Source organism: Poecilia formosa, unplaced genomic scaffold, assembly GCF_000485575.1.
Source record: "Poecilia formosa unplaced genomic scaffold, Poecilia_formosa-5.1.2 Scaffold369, whole genome shotgun sequence".
In the NCBI taxonomy this organism is placed as follows: domain Eukaryota; kingdom Metazoa; phylum Chordata; class Actinopteri; order Cyprinodontiformes; family Poeciliidae; genus Poecilia; species Poecilia formosa.
Genome location: NW_006800308.1, coordinates 10659 through 18715, shown reverse-complemented (window position 1 = coordinate 18715; position 8057 = coordinate 10659). Strand labels below are relative to the sequence as shown.

At 39.4% G+C, this 8057-nt stretch overlaps 1 protein-coding gene across 1 annotated transcript in view; it reads right to left on the bottom strand.

The window, feature by feature from the left end:
• The window catches only part of ssr3 (signal sequence receptor, gamma), a 19844-nt gene extending 13841 nt beyond the window's left edge, over positions 1–6003 (bottom strand). The window contains exon 1 of the mRNA XM_016662346.1: positions 5997–6003. The gene's annotated coding sequence lies outside the window, so the exon portion shown is untranslated. The remainder of the gene's footprint in view (positions 1–5996) is intronic.
• Between the last annotated feature and the right edge of the window lie 2054 nt (positions 6004–8057).

Genomic DNA, 8057 nt, shown 5'->3' with positions numbered 1-8057 from the left:
AGCACTCTGAGCATGTTTCGCCCACTGTTTGTTTGTGTATTTGTTGGAAAGCTGACTCACAGAGCACCTGAACTTTATTCCCTGTAGATTCTGCTCAGGAAGCCTGTGCACAGCAGTTGCCTTTGTTTTTGAAGGAGGGTTTGAAACTGAATCAATCAGCTCATTTCCCAGTAAGAGGACAGGGTGGCAGAAGAGCAGAGAGGACAGGAGGACCACCAGGGCAACAACAACAGAAGGGGGAAAAAACTGTCGGTAATCTTTTCATGACAGAGTGCGTGTGGTAGGGTGGTCTAATGAACAACATACTGTCCTCAGTCGGGCAGTTCATGACCTTCTCAGGATAAACACACTCCCTGCTGAAGTGTCCTTGGGTAAGGCAGTAATTCCCACCTGCTCTCTGTGTGTAATGTTTCATGCTTTAAATCTAAACTGCAGTCTCTCAGTCAGAAGGAGCGAAGTAAGTTGTTTTTATTTATTCACAGGAAGTCAGTAACAACCTCACTCATTTGACTTAAATTGATTTGTATTAAAACGTCACAACTTTATGACGCTGGCATTTGCTCTGTTGTGTTCAAGTTGACCGTGTCAGGAACCAAAATGTTGTGTTTTAGTTACTGTTCGGTAAATCCCTTCATTGCTTTGACGCTGTTTAGCAACAACAGTGTGTTCCTATCAGAGCTGCTGTCGCTTAAAACACTAATCAACCCTCACTGAGCTAATCGCTCAGAAGAAGATGAAAGAATTATGAAAATTAAGCTACTCAAAGTAAAAGAGTAAGATATTAAAATAACAATAGAACCAAAAAGTGGTGGAACGATGTAACAGATTAGCATGAATTGTGATGTAGAGAAAAAAACAGGGATTTGTGTTCCGACTTTCAGCCAGCCAGTTCACAATGCAAAGCAGAGGTTAAAACAAAATTTTATAAAAAAACAACAACAAAAAAACAAAACAAAAAAACGTTTCTTTAATTTGATGAATTTGAAATGAACTGGATAATTGATCAGTCACTGAAGTGATTAACTTAGTTTTACATTTTGGATTACTAAGATGGCAGATTTAGTGTGTTTAGTGTGCAGCCATTATGCTCACAAAATGGCTGCTTAAACCGACAGAAAGAGGCTGACATTTTTAAACAATCTCTTGTTGATGAGCATAATCATCAACAAGATGCTTGTGCAGTCAGTCTTGTAGTGACTGACTGCACAAGCAGGGAAACAGCTATGTTTGCAGCCCTCAGTACCTTTAACTTAGCTGCTGTTTAGTTTGATGAAAAATGGGGTATTTAGCTCATTTTAGGACCATTTTATGTAGCTTAGTGACAAGAAAGATAAGAGAAAACTGACATAAAACTGTCAAGCTCCAGTTTGATCAGTAATCAAACTGGACTGAAGTTTGAACAGTAGAATCACTGTCGCCTCGTTCTATGGGCTATTCTGTTTGGAACAGCTTTAAGCATCATTAATGTAAAAAAATATCATAAAATACACAGTAAAATAGTATTCAAATAGTTTCTCCTTGGCTGGTTTATCTCTCCCAGGATATAAGCTCTTACTTGAGATGTTTTTGATCAGGGAAATTCTTACAGTTCTTACACATCCTGCATCTTTCTGGAGTATTTAATTATACAAAGAATAGCAAAGGTTGAGTAATCTTTGACTGTGTAACAACAAAGCTGGGTTCAAATTCAACAGTTTTCCGGGAACTTTATTAGCTTAAATCAGCTGTACTTCAAAGTTAGTAGCCTGACAAATCTGGATCCATTACTAAATTTATGTTTTTAAAATACATTTTGTGGTTGTAGTGTGATACCTTTGTGAAACATGAGAAAAGATGATGCTTCAGTTTTTCATATCTGCATGTCCAGTTTAAATCCTAAAGGAAAATTTTGAACATTTTCTAAACTGACCCTGTTTTTGGATTTTTGAACTTGTCTGTATTAATCTGTGAGTTTTCAGTCCTTCATTCAAAAACCCTAAAAACGGACCATGCTTGAGAAAAACTCACTTCTGCTGTCATAAATCAAATTATGCTGTATATATGTAAAGTAAAGGACTTTTAATTCATTTTTTAAATTCAGAATTGTACCTTTTAGGCGATGGAACAAAAATAATAATGACAGGCATCCTAAACCTTTTTCTGGGATTACACAGACCAGTGAAATTATACGAGCAATTTTCATAGATTTGCAGACTTTTCAAGACTTCAGAAGAATGCTTAGTCTGCCATCTAGGCGCTGAGATTTATTTGGTAAGTTTCATTGGTGGTTCATTACAGAGAAGACTTGAGTATGTATCCCTTGTAAAAAATTATGATTACTTGCCCATTAGTTTCTGTGGTAGCTGATCACAGGACCAAGAAATGACAAAACAAGACTGATCCAATCTAATGAACAGCTGGGTTTATTCTTCTGAGGGCCATAAACACTGTCTGAACTGTTTCATGGTGGTTGTTTTGAAAACTAGAATAGAAGAAATCTTTGTCCCTCTGTGGGGAAATTCAGAATATGTTTCCCTAAGACTGACGGTGAAGATGGTGAAGCCCATCTTCAGTCAGTCTGTCAGTAGTCAAGAAAAAACTGCAATGGAAAACTTGTTTTGAGACAAGTAAAAAGAAGAAATATTTGGTAATTTCCACTTTTATTTCACCTCAACAACACTCCCCTTGTGTGGTTTAATTTTTTACCTGTTTATTGTTTAAAAAAAAGCCTTTGAGGTTTCAAAATGTGGTGCATTTCCTCAAGAGGCTGCGCAGTAACGATATGAATGGAGTGGATAAATGAGTGGATTTGCCCCCTTTGTGCTGAAAATGCTGTTCCGAGTTATGAGATAACATAAGTATTTCTAGGCCATTGTTAATCACTATAACACCTTTCATTTAAAACAAAAGGAAGATATGTATTTCTCTATTTCATACAATTACTATTTCATAGTGTTTAAAAGGAAAATATGTAGGTATCCACAAGAACAGAATCCGCATACCCAGTTTCTGTATCGTGAGCAATGCAGTTCATATGTACTTTAAGCAATGCTTTACATAAAAAGTGTTACTTAACTGTTACCACAATAACATTACATGATCTCATCCCATGTTATGCAGACTCTCTGTCTGCACTGGTGAAAATTCACCCACACAAAGCAAGTCCAGGTTGTCGCTGGGCTCCATCTAATACGCTCCAAGCTAAGTTCTGATTAATTCAGCTTAAAACCATTTGGGACCTCTCATAAACTATGTTTAGGTTATTGACAGAAATTGATGCTCCAAAAAAAAATAATTAGCATCCTAGCTTCAACTGAGACCTGCATAACGTACCGTTTCAGATATTAGGAAGCAGGTGATGAAAACTGTGCCAAGAAAATGAAACTATTTACACATTTACGAGGAGATGTAGCATGGTGAAATATACTCACCAGATATTTTATTAGGAACATTTTGCTAATGCGAAGTTGGACTTTAACTTTTAGAGCTTCCTTAATCCTTAGTTGAACTGAGTTGATGAGGTGTCAGTTAATAAGCGACAATACTCAAGTGTGTTCAAAAGGTCAGAGTTCAAAATGAGCCAAGAAAAGAGCCTATCCCGCCACTTCCAACCTGAAACGCTCATACAAGGCAGGGTGGATCCATTGCTCCAAAGTCAGACCTCGTCAACTGTGTGTTGCACCTGAAAATCAAAATTAATCTGACTCGGCAAAGTTTTCCTTTCTGTTCTTGTCCGGACAGACAAGAACAGAAAGGTTTTCAGCAGCAAAAAACCTGTTGTGGTTTTCTGCTGCTGAAGTCTATTTGCTTCAATGCCTGACATGAGTTTGACATTTAGTGAGTGTTGGGTGCAGCAGGCAATTATGTGATCTACTGTTACCTTTGTAACATCTTGAACCAGTCTGTTCATTCGCTACCAACCTCTAACGTAGCCAGGCGTTTTCATCCATACAACTGCTGCTCACCGGATATTTTTCTCGTTTCTTAGAATATTCTCTATAGGCTCAAAAATACCACCAGCAGTATTATTTTTGCATTTTTACAAGGCATCGATTATCATTGCGGTATAACTTACAGGATAGCTTAAAGGTAAATAAATTATCTAAACCCAAGTATTCAGAAAGCTTGTGCAACCTGCTGCGGCTTCATCTCATACCAAAGCAGAGTCAGAGAATGAAACCAAAACAGCACCTCTCCCCACTCACCCTGTTCCTAACCCCACGTAAACAAACACACTCACCGGACACGTGCACAACGCTGCTGCAGTCAGCTCTGCCAGGAAAATTACAGCAGGACAGTCTGTCATTTAGTGATTAGAATGAGGAAGGCGTGATGCAGGACCTGACGGGGTAAGGAAAACAGCAGAGTCACGCCACAGGAGGGGAAGGGTTGCTGTGAAGCGAGGTATCTTACGCAAAGGGAAAGGAAAGGGAAACACATGGGGCCTCGTAAACAGAAACCATAAGGAATTATCTACTGTCTCATCTTATTGACGAGAAGACGGGCATTTGGGGGTTTGATGTCACATGAAAGCCGCATACGAGGAAGCAGAACTATAAAAAGTAGCAGTTTAAATACAGCGGATCAGAATAAAGGTAATAGGTGTGCGAGGCACTTTATGTTCCCTGTAAATGATACGAGGGATAAGCAGAGAGGGTTTGAGAAGTGGTGGAAGGGGGTGGGGGGGCATCCGTCTCCCAGTGTGAGCCTGTGAGGGTGAAGGAGGAGGAGGAGGAGGAAGAGGAGGACCAGGGAGGTGCTTGCGACATTCCACCCCTCCAAACCTGCTGGGCTGGTTTCTGGGTCATTAAAATTCTTCCTCTCCTCTCCAATGCCATGGTTTCTGCCCCGAGCGACATGCTGGCTCATGTCCACCTCCCTCTTGTCTACCTTCTCTCTCCATGTCTCTTATCTCCCTGCTGCAGAGCACGCTGCTGTCTCTTTGAATCCACAAGATTAATTTCTCTGAAACTTTTCTGCGGATTTCTTTCAGCCTGCATTGTTCCTGCCCAAGTCATTTCTTCCCTTCACTTGTATTTTTATGTGCACAGATTTGATACGATAATTCATCCTTGACAGCACACATCCAGACAGTCATCCCTTGTTTTTGTCTTCTTTTCATCAAAACGTCCTTTTTTTTTTCTTCCGGCTCATTTTCCTCTCACTCTGTGTCTTTTTTTCTCTTTCCCCAGCAGATCTTGCTTGGCAGGGTCCTCAGGAGCGTCACTTTGGTTCAAATCAGAGATCATGAGGCAAACAAGGTAAACGTCAAACCTGGCTCAACTCCTCAACTCTTGTTAAGTTTGTTTTGCCTACAACAATAACCACAACAAAAAACACTCGTCACCATAAACAGAGTCAGGTCTTCAATTTTAACCGTCACCCACACAATATTTTTTTTTCTAAAAACAGCTGAGCCGCAGATAAAGTGGATTTAAATGACAAGATAAACGAAGTCTCCAAAGATGACTGCAAACACTGATTGAAGATTCTCTGTTGCAACACAACATGAGGAAGTTAGGCCTTAATTGTGAAATAGAAGGAAAATGACCATGTTTACTCTGAAATCTCTGTAATCAAATCCTACACAACAACTTGCTTTCAGTAAATGGTAATCAGAATCTACCTGTGTGCAATTTAATGTCAGCATAGCTGTTCTGTAAGAGAAGAACGTGAGATAGCATCAGTGAACAAACAGGATCACAACGACCAAACAGCACACCAGAGAGGTCCAAGGATTAAGTCGCAGGAAAGTTTAAAGCAGGGTTATGAATATTGCTATAAAGCAATTGGAGATCTCATGCAGCGCTTTTGATTTCATCATCTGAAATAAGAGGCGGATGGACCAATGTCAGACTTGACAAAAAGAGCAAAAATAAAAGAAGGAGGAAACTCTGAAGGAGCTGTACAAGTGCATAGCTCAGGTGGGAGAATCTGTCATCAGGATAATTAGTTGTGCACTTCTGCATATCACATCAGGCCTTTATGGGAGAGTGGAAACCATTTTTTTATTCAACCCTTTCTTGCAAGTTCTTCCCATTACATTGTTTGCACTCATCTCCTTGTTGCTCTCCCTCAATTCTGGGATTTGCTCTTTGTTTCCTGGTGCTTTTATTACCATCATATGATTACAGTTTCCTTATGTCTTTGCAATTGACCTTGACCCTCCTATCAAATTCAGTGGTAACACTTCATTTGAAGGGGTGTGCATAAGACTGACATGACACTGTTATGAACATAAAGAAGTCTTTATGAATGTTTATGACAGTTGTCATGAAGTGTCATTCGGTAAATAATGACACTTTTAATGCAAAGTTGCTCTAAAAGTTGCATTAAAGGTCCATTAAAAATGCAAACTTTGCATTAAATTATCATAATTTAGAAAATCATGCAAAGTTGGCACTTTTAATGGACTTTTAATGCAACTTTTAGAGCAACTTTGCATTAAAAGTGTCATTATTTACTGAATGACACTTCATGACAACTGTCATAAGCATTCATAGACTTCTTCATGTTCATGACAGATGTTATGTCATGTTTATGACAGTGTCATGTCAGTCTTACGCCCACCCCGTCAAATAAAGTGTTACCAATTCAGTTTCCTTCATTTAAAACACACTGATTCATGCTCTAAAAACAAAATTACTAAAAATGTGAAAAAAAAGCAAAGAAAATCTCCACATCTTAACATATAAGTTGTCAAAAGATTATTTATTTCTGCTGTTGCAGCTGGACTGTTTGTTTCTAGGAGCTAACATGCATTGTGTCATGCTTTCAAGTTTGAAATATACAGACAAAGCCTTGTGAAACAAAGTGTTTGTTGTTGTTTTTTATCTTAAAAGACACAAACCATAGAAAACTACAAATCAAATTTATTGCAAGCTGTTTTGTAGAACACACAGTAACCTGCTGTTTTTAAAGACGAACAACAAACAGCTAAAATCCCTGCCCAGTATCGTAAGGGTCCATTTTGACGCTAAATTAATCTTAGGGTGTCCTGTTTCTGGGACGAGAATGCTCTGAATATTGTTGTGTTGTAGAGAGGAAGGATGTGTCCTTTAGAGAGCGATGTAGCGGGCTTGATGTGCAGCGGGTGTTCAGTTCTCATTAACATTCCTTTCTGCACATTTAGACGTTCACGAAATTTAGAAAACATAAAACAATGCACCAATGTTATTTTTTACACTCCCTGCTTGGTGTTGAAATTTTTATTTTTTATTTTTTTACAAATTGCCTTAAGGTAAGCTTTGGGCAAACTAAAGTGGATCATCTCACATGACAAATCTTTTGTCATAAGATAAACACCCAACATAAATATCTTCAATTTTTAATTTCTTTAATGCAAACACTTAATAGCTTTGGATTAATTAGATCCCAAGCTTAAACTTTGGATCTCATCTAATCAGAGTAAATCAGCAGCTATAATAAATATGCAATTGTACCTTCATCTAAAGCTTTTAGAAAGAGATGTGGATAATCATAGATGTGACCTGCTGATCTGAGGCATTCACAAATGGGAGGCTTTGGTGAAATAACCCAAGACCAGCTGACCCACAGCACACACACACACACACACACACACACACACACACGCACACACACACGCACACACACACACACACACACACACACATAACTCCCTCTGTGGCTAATCTCCCTCACTTCTCCCCCACCTCAGAATAGAGTCTGCCTTTGATCAAAATACATTGTCAAGGCACACTGGGTGACTTGTGTGCCTGCAAGCGCATGTGTGTGAGGGGGAGAGTCTGAAGACTGCTGGGGGTGTGAGGTCCTAACCTGAAGTGCCGGATATTGTTCCGCTACTTCCTGCCCTCTAAGCTCTGACCCAGGGAACTGCAGCCAAAGGAGCCTTTTGTCTGGCTGACCCTCAGCCTCGTCTCTCCCCCTCCCTGACTCCCTTTCCTCTCCATTTTCTCTTTATTTTTTTCTTGTCCTTTATTCCTCTTTCTCCTTGAACGTCAAACATACACTAATGCCAAACTCTTGGGACTGATCATCAAAGCGACCACCAGAGCACACACTCATGCAAACACGCACACACCCACACCCACACACAC